Here is a 15,663-nt window from a genome sequence, read left to right as displayed (position 1 = left end):
GGAATTCTTTACCAATCTTGTTTTATGTACAGCTTAAGTTGTTCAACAGTCCGGGGTCTTGGTGTCGTATTTTACGCTTCATAATGCGCCACACATTTTCGATGGGAGACAGGTCTGGACTGCAGGCGGGCCAGGAAAGTACCCGCACTCTTTTACTACAAAGCCACGCTGTTGTAACACGTGGCTTGGCATTGTTTTGCTGAAATAAGCAGGGGCGTCCATGATAACGTTGCTTGGATGACAACATATGTTGCTCCAAAAGCTGTATGGACCTTTCAGCATTAATGGTGCCTTCACAGATGTGTAAGTTACCCATGCCTTGGGCACTAATACACCCCCATACCATCACACATGTGTAAGTTACCCATGCCTTGGGCACTAATACACCCCCATACCATCACACATGCTGGCTTTTGAACTTTGCGCCTAAAACAATCCGGATGGTTATTTTCCTCTTTGTTCCGGAGGACACAACGTCCACAGTTTCCAAATATAATTTGAAATGTGGACTCGTCAGACCACAAAACACTTTTCCACTTTGCATCGGTCCATCTTAGATGATCTCGGGCCCAGAGAAGCCGGTGGCGTTCATTGGTGTTGTTGATAAATGGCATTCGCTTTATAAAGTAGAGCAGGGGTAGGGAACCTATGGCTCTAGAGCCAGATGTGGCTCTTTTGATGACTGCATCTGGCTCTCAGATAAATCTTAGCTGACATTGCTTAACACGATAAGTAATGAATAATTCCGCTGGTAACCACAGTGTTAAAAATGACGTTCAAATTATACAACATTCTTATTCATTTTAATCCAACCATCCATTTGCTATCCCACCTGTTCAAGAAGTTGCCTTAATGGGAAGAAGTATTATATTTATTATTGGTTATCTTTAGAATAACAATGTTATGAAAAAGAATAGGAGACTTATTATACTCTAAAAATGTTGGTCTTACTTAAAAATGCACGCTTTTAGTTGTATTCAGTGTTAAAAAATATTATATGACTCTCACGGAAATACATTTTGAAATATTTGGCTTTCATGGCTCTCTCAGCCAAAAAGGTTCCCGACCCCTGTAGTAGTGAAGTGAAGTGAATTATATTTATATAGCGCTTTTCTCTAGTGACTCAAAGCGCTTTACATAGTGAAACCCAATATCTAAGTTACATTTAAACCAGTGTGGGTGGCACTGGGAGCAGGTGGGTAAAGTGTCTTGCCCAAGGACACAACGGCAGTGACTAGGATGGCGGAAGCGGGAATCGAACCTGCAACCCTCAAGTTGCTGGCACGGCCACTCTACCAACCGAGCTATTAACTTAGAGTATTAACTTGCATTCACAGATGTAGCGACCAACTGTAGTTACTGACAGTGGTTTTCTAGTGTTCCTGAGCCCATGTGGTCATATCCTTTACACACTGATGTCGGTTTTTGATGCAGTACCACCTGAGGGATCAAAGGTCTGTAATATCATCGCTTACGTGCAGTGATTTCTCCAGATTCTCTGAACCTTTTGATGATTTGACGGACCATAGATGGTAAAGTCCCTAAATTCCTTGAAATAGCTCGTTGAGAAATGTCGTTCTAAAAATTTTCGACAATTTGCTTACAAATTGGTGACCCTCGCCCCATCCTTGTTTGTGAATTACTTAGCATTTGACAGAAGCTGCTTTTATAGCCAATCATTGCACCCACCTGTTCCCAATTAGCCTGCACAGCTGTGGGATGTTCCAAATAAGTGTTTGATGAGCATTCCTCAACTTAATCAGTATTTATTGCCACCTTTCCCAACTTCTTTGTCGTGTGTTGCTGGCATCAAATCTAAAGTTAATGATTATTTGCAAAAAAATGTTTATCAGTTTTAACATCAAATATGTTGTCTTTGTAGCATATTCAACTGAATATGGCTTGAAAAGGATTTGCAAATCATTGTATTCTGTTTATATTTAATTTCCCAACTTATATGGAATTGGGGTTTGGAGTAAACTAAAGCGGCCGTATTGTCATGTGTTGCAATGTTAATATTTCATCATTGATATATAAACTATCAGACTGCGTGGTCGCTAGTAGTGGGTGTAAGTAGGCCTTTAAGCACCCGTCCAAATCACGTCACCCGCCTGAATTCAGACTCTTTACTAGCCGCAGCCCCCGCCTACTTTAAATGTCACGTAACATGTGAAACAGGGGGAGCGCTGTCAGAGCAAACGCATGACATAAATCTCATTAGTGGGCCAACGTCGGTCGATGGGAAACAGTTTGTGCGAAGCGACACGCCTCTGCTGTGTCACCGAAGCTGACTGGAATCCAGAAATGATTTATGACTCCTGGAGAACCGTTGCAAGCGTCCATGGTTAGTGTTGCTTGTGATTGGACGTCTGACATGGACCTCGCCCCCTGCTGACCTGGAGCTGAAGTGCACCCGTGAAGGAGCCACTTCTGGCGAGGAAGCTTTTAGTTCTGAACGTCACTTGGACTCAGAAGAAGAAAAACCCTTTCATCTCCCCGAGTAGCTGAGAAGTGGGGATAGTGTCATGAAGAGCGCTCTCCCTTACACCTCGTCCCAGGTGGATGTTATCTTTGCCATTTTATGGATGGTTGGCCACGCCTGTGGATTGCGGCAGCGCCACCTGTGAGAAGAGCGCCGCGCCTCGTCCAGCATGATCATATTGTGTTACCTTCACACACACAGCGAGTTAAATAAAAAGCATCTGCCATCATTTTGGACTTAGCAGGGTGTGTAGCCTCCCTTTCAGACACACACACACAGACACACGCACGCACGCACGCACGCACGCACGCACGCACGCACGCACGCACGCACGCACGCACGCACGCACGCACGCACGCACGCACGCACGCACGCACGCACGCACGCACGCACGCACGCACGCACGCACGCACGCACGCACACACACACACACACACACACACACACACACACACACACACACACACACACACACACACACACACACACACACACACACACACACACACACACACAGGACAGCAGGAAGGATAACAGCTCCATTTTAAGGATGATGTGCTGTTTTTGAAAATGTGTATTCTTTCATGCTTGCAGCCAACCACAAATATGCTGTCTGTGTCCACCAGGGGTGCCCACACTTTTTCTGCAGGCGAGCTACTTTTCAATTGACCAACTGGAGGGGATCTACCTCATTTATATATATCATTTATATTTATTTATTTATGAAAGAGACATTTTTGTAAACAAGTTAAATGTGTTTAATGATAATACAAGCATGTGTAACACATATAGATGTCTTTCTTTCACAAAGACAAGAATATAAGTTGGTGTATTACCTGATTCTGATGACTTGCATTGATTGGAATCAGACAGTAATGATGATAACGCCCACATTTTCAAATGGAGGAGAAAAAAAGTTGTCCTTTCTGTACAATACCACATGAAAGTGGTTGGTTTTTGGCATCTAATTCATCCAGCTTCCATACACTTTACAAGAAAAACATTGGCGGCAAATTCCGTAGCTTGCTTGATTGACATTCACGGCACCCGAGGGTCTTGTGAGATGACGCTGGCTGCTGCCAGTTCATTATTATGAAAAAATGACAGAGAGGAAGGCCAGAAACACTTTTTATTTCAACAGACTTTCGCGCCGTCCCTTCCGTCAAAACTCTAAAGGCCGACTGCACATTTCCTATCTTCACAATAAAAGCCCTGCTTCATGCTGCCTGCGCTAACAAAATAAGAGTCTCGGAAAGCTTGTGCACGCCAGCTTTCTGAGGGATCACTTGTGCACGCCAGTTTTCCGAGACTCTGTATTTAGTTAGCGCAGGCAGCATGAAGCAGGGCTTTTATTGTGAAGATAGGAAATGTGCAGTCGGCCTTTAGAGTTTTGACGGAAGATACGGCGCGAGAGTGTGTTGAAATAAAAAGTGTTTCTGGCCTTCCTCTCGGTCATATTTTCATAATAATGATCTTGCAGCAGCCAGCGTCATCTCACAAGACCCTCCGGTACCGTGAATGTCATTTAAGTGACGTCTTGGTGAAGATTGATGATCACTCATTTTTAGGTCTATTTTTTTAAAAGCCTGGCTCAAGATCGACTGACACACCCCCCGCGGTCGACTGGTAGCTCGCGATCGACGTAATGGGCACCCCTGGTGTACACCATGGGTGTCAAACTCTGGCCCGTGGGCCTAATTTGGCCCGACGTGTAATTTAATTTGGCCCTTGAGGCAATATCAAATTAACATTACAGCTGGCCCGCCGTTATTACACAGCAGCGGTGCCGCTGTAACACCGCAATTTCTCACACTTGCCAATCCTCCCGAAGTTCAGTGCCCCTCCCGAAAATCTCCAGGGGCAAGCATTCTCCCGATTTCCACCCGGACAACAATATTGAGGGCGTGCCTTAAAGGCACTACCTTTAGCATTCTCTACAACCTGTCGTCACGTCCGCATTTCCTCCATACAAACAGCGTGCCGGCCCACTCTCATAATATATGCGACTATTACACACACATAAGTAAATGCAAGGCATACTTGGTCAACAGCCATACAGGTCACGCTGAGGGTGGCCGTATAAACAACTTTAACACTGTTACAAATATGCGCCACACTGTGAACTCACACCAAACAAGAATGACAAACACATTTCGGGAGAACATCTGCACTGTAACATAACATAAACACGACAGAACAAATACCCAGAATCCCTTGCAGCACTAACTCTTTCGGGACGCTACAATATATTTTGATATTTAACTCAGAAGGCTGCAAATAGAAATGAGGCATTACATTTGTATTTAATTTTTATTTGATATGCCATTGATATTTTTTAATTATTATTATTATTATTATTATTTGAAACTCTATTTTGCATGTCACTATAAAGTTATATAAGCCTTGCTTGTTCAATATTCAATGCAAAACTTGTTTGGGTCCCTATTAAAAGGTTCATTTGTTCAACCTTGGTCCGCGGCTTTGTTCAGTTTTAAATTTTGGCCCACTCTGTTTTTGAGTTTGACACCCCTGGTGTACACAATAATGATGCAAGATGTATTTTTTAGGATGAATTTTATCACTGAAAAGTGCCGTCTGTATCAGGCCAAAATGTTAATACGTTCAAAGATTGATTCGGAATGTACAATTAAAGGCCTACTGAAATGAGATTTCCTTATTTAAACAGGGATAACAGGTCCATTCTATGTGTCATACTTCATCATTTCGATATATTGCCATATTTTTGCTGAAAGGATTTAGTAGAGAACATCGACGATAAAGTTGGCAACTTTTGGTCGCTAATAAAAAAGCCTTGCCTGTACCGGAAGTAGCAGACGATGTACACGTGACGTCACAGATTGTTGTGGTGCTCCTCACATCTGAACATTTGTTTACAATCATGAACACCAGCAGCGAGAGCGATTCGAACCGAGAAAGCGATGATTTCCCCATTAATTTGAGCAAGGATGAAAGATTCGTGGATGAGGATAGTAAGAGTGAAGGACTAGAAAAAGAAAAAAAAGGCGAGGGCAGTGGGATGTTATTAGACACATTTACTAGGATCATTCTGGAAAATCCCTTATCTGCTTATTGTGTTACTTTTGGTCGCTAATAAAAAAGCCTTGCCTTTACCGGAAGTCGCAGACGATGACGTCACAAGTGTGAGGGCTCCTCACGTCCTCACATTGTTTTTAATGGGAGCCTCCAGCAGCAAGAGCTATTCGGACCGAGAAAACGACAATTTCCCCATTAATTTGAGCGAGGATGAAAGATTTGTGGATGATGATATTAATAGGGAAGGACTAGAAAAAAATAAATAAATAAAGTAAAAAAAAAAAAGGCGATTGCATTGGGAGCGATTCAGATGTTTTTAGACACATTTACTAGGATAATTCTGGGAAATCCCTTATCTTTCTATTGTGTTGCTAGTGTTTTAGTGAGATTAAATAGTACCTGATAGTCGGAGGGGTGTGTCCACGGGTGTCTTGAGGCCAGTGTCTGAAGGAAGTCACGGCAGATACAAGGACGGCACAAACTCCACAGATCTCCGGTAAGAGATTACTTTTTAACACAATTTTCTCACCGAAACCTGCCGGTTGACATTTGGTCGGGATCCATGTTCGCTGTGATCCATAGTAAAGCTTCACCTCCGGGAATTTTAAACAAGGAATCACCGTGTGTTTGTGTGGCTAAAGGCTAAAGCTTCCCAACTCCATCTTTCTACTTTGACTTCTCCAATATTAATTGAACAAATGGCAAAAGATTCAGCAACACAGATGTCCAGAATACTGTGTAATTGCGCGATGAAAAGAGACGACTTTTAGCCGCAAATAGTGCTGCGCTAATATTGCCTGACGCGTCATCATTCCGCGACGTTTTCAACAAGAAACTCCGCGGGAAATTTAAAATTGCAATTTAGTAAACTAAAGAGGCCGTATTGTCATGTGTTGCAATGTTAATATTTCATCATTGATATATAAACTATCAGACTGTGTGGTCGCTAGTAGTGGCTTTCAGTAGGCCTTTAAGCTTTTGGCTTTTTTGGAACAATGTGTGTGTGCACAGTTATTGGACAAATACTAGTCTGCACTGTTCTCATTAGGGATTTTGAAAGTAGCGATATGATACCACCAGGCAAAAATACATTAAAACCTGCTTTTTTTCCAGTTTCGCCAATACTGAATAGTAACCACGTCAATTCTCGGCGTGAGGACTGAATCAGTGCCGAAAAAGATTTAAAAAAAAAAAAGGGAAAAAAATATATGTTTCCGTATATCTACTTATGCGTGGAAGCAGGACACAATTGTGGAAAACATAAAATATAGAGCAAACAGACATTAAGTAATGAGAAAGGGCAGAACTCTTGATTCTAATAGGTAATACAAACAAAGACAAATATAAGTTAAAGCCTTTTTATGAGCCTATTTCATTACAAAGTACAAACCCCGTTTCCATATGAGTCGGGAAATTGTGTTAGATGTAAATATAAACAGAATACAATGATTTGCAAATCATTTTCAAGCCATATTCAGTTGAATATGCTACAAAGACAACATATTTCATGTTCAAACTGATAAACATTTTTTTTTGCAAATAATCATTAACTTTTGAATTTGATGCCAGCAACATGTGACAAAGTTGGGAAAGGTGGCAATAAATACTGATAAAGTTGAGGAATGCTCATCAAACACTTATTTGGAACATCCCACAGGTGTGCAGGCTAATTGGGAACAGGTGGGTGCCATGATTGGCTATAAAAGCAGCTTCCATGAAATGCTAAATCATTCACAAGAAAGGATGGGGCGAGGTACACCCCTTTGTCCACAACTGTGTGAGCAAATAGTCAAACAGTTTAAGAACAACATTTCTCAAAGTGCAATTGCAAGAGATTTAGGAATTTCTACGGTCCATAATATCATCAAAAGGTTCAGAGAATCTGGAGAAATCACTCCACGTAAGCGGCATGGCCGGAAACCAACAGTGAATGACCGGGATCTTCGATCCTTCAGACGACACCTTACCTGTATCGAAAACCGACATCAATCTCTAAAGGATATCACCACATGGGCTCAGGAACACTTCAAAAGACCACTGTCACTAAATACAGTTTGTCGCTACATCTGTATGGGCAAGTTGAAGCTCTACTATGCAAAGCGACAGCCATTTATCAACAACATCCAGAAATGCCGCCGGCTTCTCTGGGCCCGAGATCATCTAAGATGGACTGATGCAAAGTGGAAAAGTGTTCTGTGGTCTGACGAGTCCACATTTCAAATTGTTTTTGCAAATATTCAACATCGTGTCATCCGGACCAAAGAGGAAGTGAACCATCCAGACTGTTATCGACGCAAAGTTCAAAAGCCAGCATGTGTGATGGTATGGGGGTGTATTAGTGCCCAAGGCATGGGTAACTTACACATCTGTGAAGGCACCATTAATGCTGAAAGGTACATACAGGTCTTGGAACAACATATGCTACCATATTTTTCATTGCTTATTTCAGCAAGACAATGCCAAGCCACATTCAGCATGTGTTACAACAGCGTGGCTTCGTAAAAAAAGAGTGCGGGTACTTTTCTGGCCCGCCTGCAGTCCAGACCTGTCTCCCATCGAAAATGTGTGGCGCATTATGAAACGTAAAATACGACAGCGGAGACTGAAACTCTACATAAAACAAGAATGGTGAAGAACTCCACTTTCAAAGCTTCAACAATTAGTTTCCTCAGTTCCCAAATGTTTATTGAGTGTTGTTAAAAGAAAAGGTGATGCAACACAGTGGTGAACATGCCCTTTCCCAACTACTTTGGCATGTGTTGCAGCCATGAAATTCTAAGTTAATTATTATTTGCAAAAAATAAATAAAGTTTATGAGTTTGAACATCAAATATGTTGTCTTTGTAGTGCATTCAATTGAATATGGGTTGAAACTAATTTGCAAATCATTGTATTCTGTTTATATTTACATCTAACAGAATTTCCCAACACATATGGAAACAGGGTTTGTACTTGATGATGTCACACTGCCACCATATTGAAAGGACATTAACAACAATATTGCTCGTTTTACATACTTGAAGGCTTCATGACGGTGCTGTTCTTTTTACAATGTGAAATAGATGACTGTTGTTGTTATTATTGAGCATAGAGCAAAGCACAGCATTGTTTGTGAAGATATATTGGGGAATGGGGAGGAAGTAGGCCAATGCTGTTTTTTTTTTAATATATAGTTTTTGGCAACAGGTTTTGCATTTTGAATTATGTGCAAAAAGACGTTGAAGCACAGTAATCTTAAATACTTGATACTTTGAAACATATTTAAATAAAGAAGTGCATTTAAAAGTACATGGGTTTATTTTATATCTTTTGTAAGGTTTGCAAAGACACAGAGCTTATTTTATACCGAATATGACAGTATAACTGACATACTAAATATGAAATATACAAAAAACATAACTCCAAAACCAATCATGCAATCTTTCTAAAAATGCATGTAATATTGAATCGATGTGAGTTTTACTAGAATCAGTTTTTTTGTGTGTAAGATTTGCAAATACAAAAATTTGGTTTTACTCACTATGGCCGTATACTGTCACTCTCAATATGACAGTTATTTAAACATAACTCCTAAACCAGACATGCAAAATGGCTTGTAATGCCTGGATGAATTTATATATGTGAGTTTTAATGGAAACCAATATGTTGTAATGTTTGCAAAGACACAAGTTGTTTTTTTTACTCAATATGACAGAATAACTCATACTAAATCTGAACTCAAAAAACCAAACAAAAAATCCTGCCATTGTGGTATCGAAAAAGTATAGAGAATTGTGGAAATTCACACGTATCACTATAGACAACTCACACTATGGCAGGGGTCACCAACGTGGTGCCCGCGGGCACCAGGTCGCCCGTAAGGACCAGATGAGTCGCCCGCTGGCCTATTCTAAAAAATAGCTCAAATAGCAGCACTTACCAGTGAACTGCCTCTATTTTTTTAAATGTTATTTATTTACTAGCAAGCTGGTCTCGCTTTGCTCGACCTTTTTAATTCTAAGAGAGACAAAACTCAAATAGAATTTGAAAATCTGAGAAAATATTTTAAAGACTTGGTCTTCACTTGTTTAAATAAATTCATTTATTTTTTTTACTTTGCTTCTTACAACTTTCAGAAAGACAATTTTAGGGAAAAAATACAACCTTAAAAGTGATTTTAGGATTTTTAAACACAAAACTTTTTAACTTTTAAATTCCTTCCTCTTCTTTCCTGACAATTTAAATCAATGTTCAAGTTTATTTTTTTATTGTAAAGAATAATAAATACATTTTAATTGAATTCTTCATTTTAGCTTCTGTGTTTTCGACGAAGAATATTTGTGAAATTTGTCTTCAAACTTATTATGATCAAAATTAAAAAAATATATTCTGGCAAATCTAGAAAATCTTTAGAATCAAATTTAAATCTTATTTCAAAGTCTTTTGAATTTTTTTAAAAATCTTAGTTCTGGAAAATCTAGAAGAAATAATGATTTGTCTTTGTTAGAAATATAGCTTGGTCCAATTTGTTATATATTCTAACAAAGTGCAGATTGGATTTTAACCTATTCAAAACATTTCATCAAAATTCTAAAATTAATCCTAATCTGGAAAAATGACTAATGATGTTCCATAAATTCTTTTTTTAATTTTTTCAAAAAAATTCTAATGAGCTATTTTTTCTCTTCTTTTTTTCGGTTGAATTTTGAATTTTAAAGAGTCGAAATTGAAGATAAACTATGTTTCAAAATTTTATTTTCATTTTTGTCCTGTTTTCTCCTCTTTTAAACCGTTCAATTAAGTCTTTCTTTCATCATTTATTCTTTACAAAAAACCTTCCGTAAAAGGAAAAAAAATGTACGACGGAATGATCGACGGAAATACCCTTTTTTTTTAAATGCATATATAGATGTATTTATTAAATGTAAATTCAGCAAATTGGCTATTTCTGGCAATTTATTGAAGTGTGTATCAAACTGGTAGCCTTTCACATTAATCAGTACCCAAGAAGTAGCTCTTGGTTTCAAAAAGGTTGGTGACCCCTGACCTATGGTATCGTGACAACCCTAGTCTGTATCACTCTTTTAAATCAAATACAATCACAGCATATTGCTTTGAGAATGTGGGCATTCATTTGCTATTAAAAGCTAGCCAACACAGCAGGGAAGAGTAGAGGGTAATTAACTGAACCTCCATCTCACTCGACGTGGAATCGAAACAAAGAAAGTAACACGTGCTGGGAAGCCCACGCGCACGCCTTTCCTGAGGATGTAGTGCCACTCGCAGGAAGTGTTGGACAAGTGAGCATGTGGGCTTCCTGTGCTAGTGTTGATTCCATGGCAAGCAGTCCTTGAGGCAGGTATCCTTTAACAGTTATGTACTCTTTTATCGCACACGTGTAAATCACTGAGATGGTCGCCACTGTCCTGTTGAGAGGCACTAAATGAGGGATCGATCCAGTATCGGTATCGGCCTCTTTTTATCAATATCAGCCTTCTCTACAACTGAACTACATCAGCAGATACAAACCCTGTTTCCATATGAGTTGGGAAATTGTGTTAGATGTAAATATAAACAGAATACAATGATTTGCAAATCCTTTTCAAGCCATATTCAGTTGAATATGCTACAAAGACAACATATATGATGTTCAAACGCATATTTATTTATTTTTTTGGCAAATAATATTTAACTTAGAATTTAATGGCTGCAACACGTGCCAAAGTAGTTGGGAAAGGGCATGTTCACCACTGTGTTACATCACCTTTTCTTTTAACAACACTCAATAAACGTTTGGGAACTGAAGAAACTAATTGTTGAAGCTTTGAAGGTGGAATTATTTCCCATTTTTGTTTTATGTAGAGCTTCAGTCTCCGCTGTCGTATTTTAAGCTTCATAATGCGCCAAACATTTTTGATGGGAGACAGGTCTGGACTGCAGGCAGAAGAAAGTACCCGCACTCTTTTTTTACGAAGCCACGCTGTTGTAACACTTGTCTTGCTGAAATAAGCAGGGGCGTCCATGATAACGTTGCTTGGAGGACAACATATGTTGCTCCAAAACCTGGACGGACCATTCAGCATTAATGGTGCCTTCCCAGATGTGTAAGTTACCCATGCCTTGGGCACTAATACACCCCCATACCATCACACATGCTGGCTTTTGAACTTTGTGTCGATAACAGTCCGAATGGTTATTTTCCTCTTTGTTCTGGAGGACACCACGTCCTCTGTTTCCAAATATAATTTGAAACGTGGACTCGTCAGACCACAGAACACCTTGCCACTTTGCATCAGTCCATCTTAGGTGATCTCGGGCCCAGCCAAGCCGGCAGCGTTTCAGGATATTGTTGCTAAATGGGTTTGGCTTTGCATAGTAGAGTTTTAACTTGCACTTACAGATGTAGCAACCAACTGTAGTTACTGACAGTGGTTTTATGAAGTGTTCCTGAGCCCAAGTGGTGATATCCTTTACACACTGATGTTGGTTTTTGATGCAGTACCGTCTGAGGGATTAAAAGTCCGTAATATTATTGCTTACGTGCAGTGATTTCTCCAGATTATCTGAACCTTCTGATGATTTTACGGACCATAGATGGTAAAATTCCTAAATTCCTTGCAATAGCTCGTTGAGAAATGTTGTTCTAAAACTGTTCGACATTTTGCTTACAAATTGGTGACCCTCACCCCATCCTTGTTTGTGAATTACTTAGCATTTCATGTTTTTGGCGGTGGGAGGAAGGCGGAGTACCAGGAGGGAACCCACGCATTCACGGGGAGGACATGCAAACTCCACACAGAAAGATCCCGAGCACAGGATCGAACCAGGACCTTCGTATTGTGAGGCAGACGCACTAACCCCTCTACTACTTTTACTGCAAATGAATATCAACTCCAAAAATCGTTTATCGGTCTGCTTGACAACAATTAATCAGTATCGTCCCTAAAAAAATCATATCGGTCAAGCTCTACACTAAATACTGACTTGACTAATATAGTAAACTACCGTTTTTTTCAGGCCATAAGTCGCATTTCTTTTCATAATTTTTTCATAGGGTGCTTTTTTTTCATAGTTTTTTCATAGGGTGCGACTTATACTCTGGAGCGACTTATGTGTGAAATTATTAACACATTACCGTAAAATAGAACATAATATTATTTACCTCATTCACGTAAACTAGACTAATAAGATTTCATGTGATTTAGCGATTAGGAGTGAAAGATTGTTTGGTAAACGTATAGCATGTTCGATATGTTATAGTTATTTGAATGACTCTTACATATACGTAACATATATGATACAGTGGGGCAAAAAAGTATTTAGTCAGCCAGCGATTGTGCAAGTTCTCCCACTTCAAATGATGACAGAGGTCTGTCATTTTCATCATAGGTACACTTCAACTGTGAGAGACAGAATGTGGGAAAAAATCCAAGAATTCACATTGTAGGAATTTTAAATAATTTATTTGTAAATTATGGTGGAAAATAAGTATTTGGTCAACCATTCAAAGCTCTCACTGATGGAAGGAGGTTTTGGCTCAAAATCTCACGATACATGGCCCCATTCATTCTTTCCTTAACACGGATCAATCGTCCTGTCCCCTTAGCAGAAAAACAGCCCCAAAGCATGATGTTTCCACCCCCATGCTTCACAGTAGGTGTGGTGTTCTTGGGATGCAACTCAGTATTCTTCTTCCTCCAAAAAAGTTGAGTTTATACCAAAAAGTTCTATTTTGGTTTCATCTGACCACATGACATTCTCCCAATCCTCTGCTGTATCATCCATGTATCCATTTTGGTATAAACTCAACTCGTCGTGTTTGGAGGAAGAAGAATACTGAGTTGCATCCCAAGAACACCATACCTACTGTGAAGCATGGGGGTGGAAACATCATGCTTTGGGGCTGTTTTTCTGCTAAGGGGACAGGACGATTGATCCGTGTTAAGGAAAGAATGAATGGGGCCATGTATCCTGAGATTTTGAGCCAAAACCTCCTTCCATCAGAGAAATTTGAATGGTTGACCAAATACTTATTTTCCACCCTATTTTACAAATAAATTCTTTAAAATTCCTATAATGTGAATTCCTGGATTTTTTTTCCACATTCTGTCTCTCCCAGTTGAAGTGTACCTATGATGAAAATGACAGACCTCTGTCATCATTTGAAGTGGGAGAACTTGCACAATCGCTGGCTGACTAAATACTTTTTTGCCCCACTGTACGTTAACATCCCAGGCACCTTCTCAGTTGGTTATTTATGCCTCATATAACCTACACTTATTCAGCCTGTTGTTCACTATTCTTTATTTATTTTAAATTGCCTTTCAAATGTCTATTCTTGGTGTTGGGTTTTATCAAATACATTTTCCCCAAAAATGTGACTTATACACCAGAGCAGGGGTCACCAACGCGGTGCCCGTAAGGACCAGATGAGTCGCCCGATGGCCTGTTCTAAAACTAGCTCAAATAGCAGCACTTACCAGTGAGCTGCCTCTATTTTTTACATTTTATTTATTTACTAGCAAGCTAGTCTAGCTTTGCTCGACATTTTTAATTCTAAGAGAGACAAAACTGAAATAGGATTTGAAAATCCAAGAAAATATTTTAAAGACTTGGTCTTCACTTGTTTAAATAAATTCATTTATTTTTCTTACTTTGCTTCTTATAACTTTCAGAAAGACAACTTTAGAGAAAAAATACAACCTTAAACATTTTTTTTAAGATTTTTAAACACATATACCTTTTTACCTTTGAAATTCCTTCCTTTTCTTTCCTGACAATTTAAATCAATGTTCAAGAATTTTTTTTTTTTTTTTTTTTTTGTAAAAGAATAATAAATACATTTTAATTAAATTTTTCATTTTAGCTTCTGTTTTTTTGACGAAGAATATTTGTGAAATATTTCTTCTAACTTATTACGATTAAAATTCAAAAAAATTATTCTGGCAAATCTGGAAAATCTGTAGAATCAAATTTAAATCTTATTTCAAAGTCTTATGAATTTCTTTTAAATGTTTTGTTCTGGAAAATCTAGAAGAAATAACGATTTGTCTTTGTTAGAAATATAGCTTGGTCCAATTTGTTATATATTCTAAAAAAGTGCAGATTGGATTTTAACCTATTTAAAACATGTCATAACAATTCTAAAATGAATTCTAATCAGGAAAAATTACTAACGATGATCCATAAATTATTTTTTAAATTTTTTCAAAAAGATTCGAATTAGCTAGTTTTTCTAGTTATTCGGTTCAATATTTATTTTAAAGATTTGAAATTGAAGCTAAACTATGTTTCAAAATTTAATTTAATTTTTTTTCCCTTTTTCTCCTCTTTTAAACCGTTCAATTAAGTGTTTTTTTCATCATCTATTCTCTGCAAAAAAACTTCCGTAAAAGGATAAAAAAAATGTACGACAGAATGACAGACAGAAATACCCATTTATATATATTACATATATATATAGATTTATTTATTAAAGGTAAATTGAGCAAATTGGCTATTTCTGGCAATTTATTTAAGTGTGTATCAAACTGGTAGCCCTTTGCATTAATCAGTACCCAAGAAGTAGCTCTTGGTTTCAAAAAGGTTGGTGACCCCTGCTCCAGTGCGACTTATATATGTTTTTTTTCTTCTTTATTATGCATTTTCGGGAGGTGCGACTTATACTCCGAAGCGACTTATAGTCCAAAAAATGCGGTACACTTCTCCATGCTACTCTGGTAAAATGTTATTAACTGTGTTGGAGAAAGACATCCAACAAAAAAGTCCTGCAGCCAAGAGGAGCATCAGTTTGGGAAGGAAGTTGGTGCCGGGTCATTACCAGCGAGGCCTGTGAGCTTGATTATCCTCCCCTGCTGAGGGTCATTACCTGACGCCAAGAGGCATCATGAGGACAATGTTGGTGCGATGTGGTGTGTGAGTGGAACTTTTAACAACCGTCATTCTGCAGAAAAACTGCCACATTGTCCTCCTGCACTTGTGAAGCTCTTTGCAGCCCTAAAATTGCTTAAAAGTCTGCAAGAAGCTAAAGGTTATTTCGGGCAGACAGACAAAGAGCAGCCTGCTCGAATGAGTGTCCAGAAGAGGAATTATGAATGATTATAGATGAATGCTAATATGCATGTCTGTCCACCAGCCATAATCAGCCA

The 15,663-nt window shown here is 38.8% G+C and overlaps 1 protein-coding gene across 6 annotated transcripts in view; it reads right to left on the bottom strand.

Moving 5' to 3' along the window:
• Positions 1 to 15,663, bottom strand: part of syt1a (synaptotagmin Ia) — a 298,889-nt gene that overhangs the window by 23,267 nt on the left and 259,959 nt on the right. The gene's annotated exons all lie outside the window — the stretch shown is intronic.

Source organism: Nerophis ophidion, linkage group LG10 (genome assembly GCF_033978795.1).
Source record: "Nerophis ophidion isolate RoL-2023_Sa linkage group LG10, RoL_Noph_v1.0, whole genome shotgun sequence".
Lineage (NCBI taxonomy): Eukaryota > Metazoa > Chordata > Actinopteri > Syngnathiformes > Syngnathidae > Nerophis > Nerophis ophidion.
The sequence above is the reverse complement of the archived record's forward strand: the minus strand, read 5'-3'. Positions and strand labels throughout refer to the sequence as shown.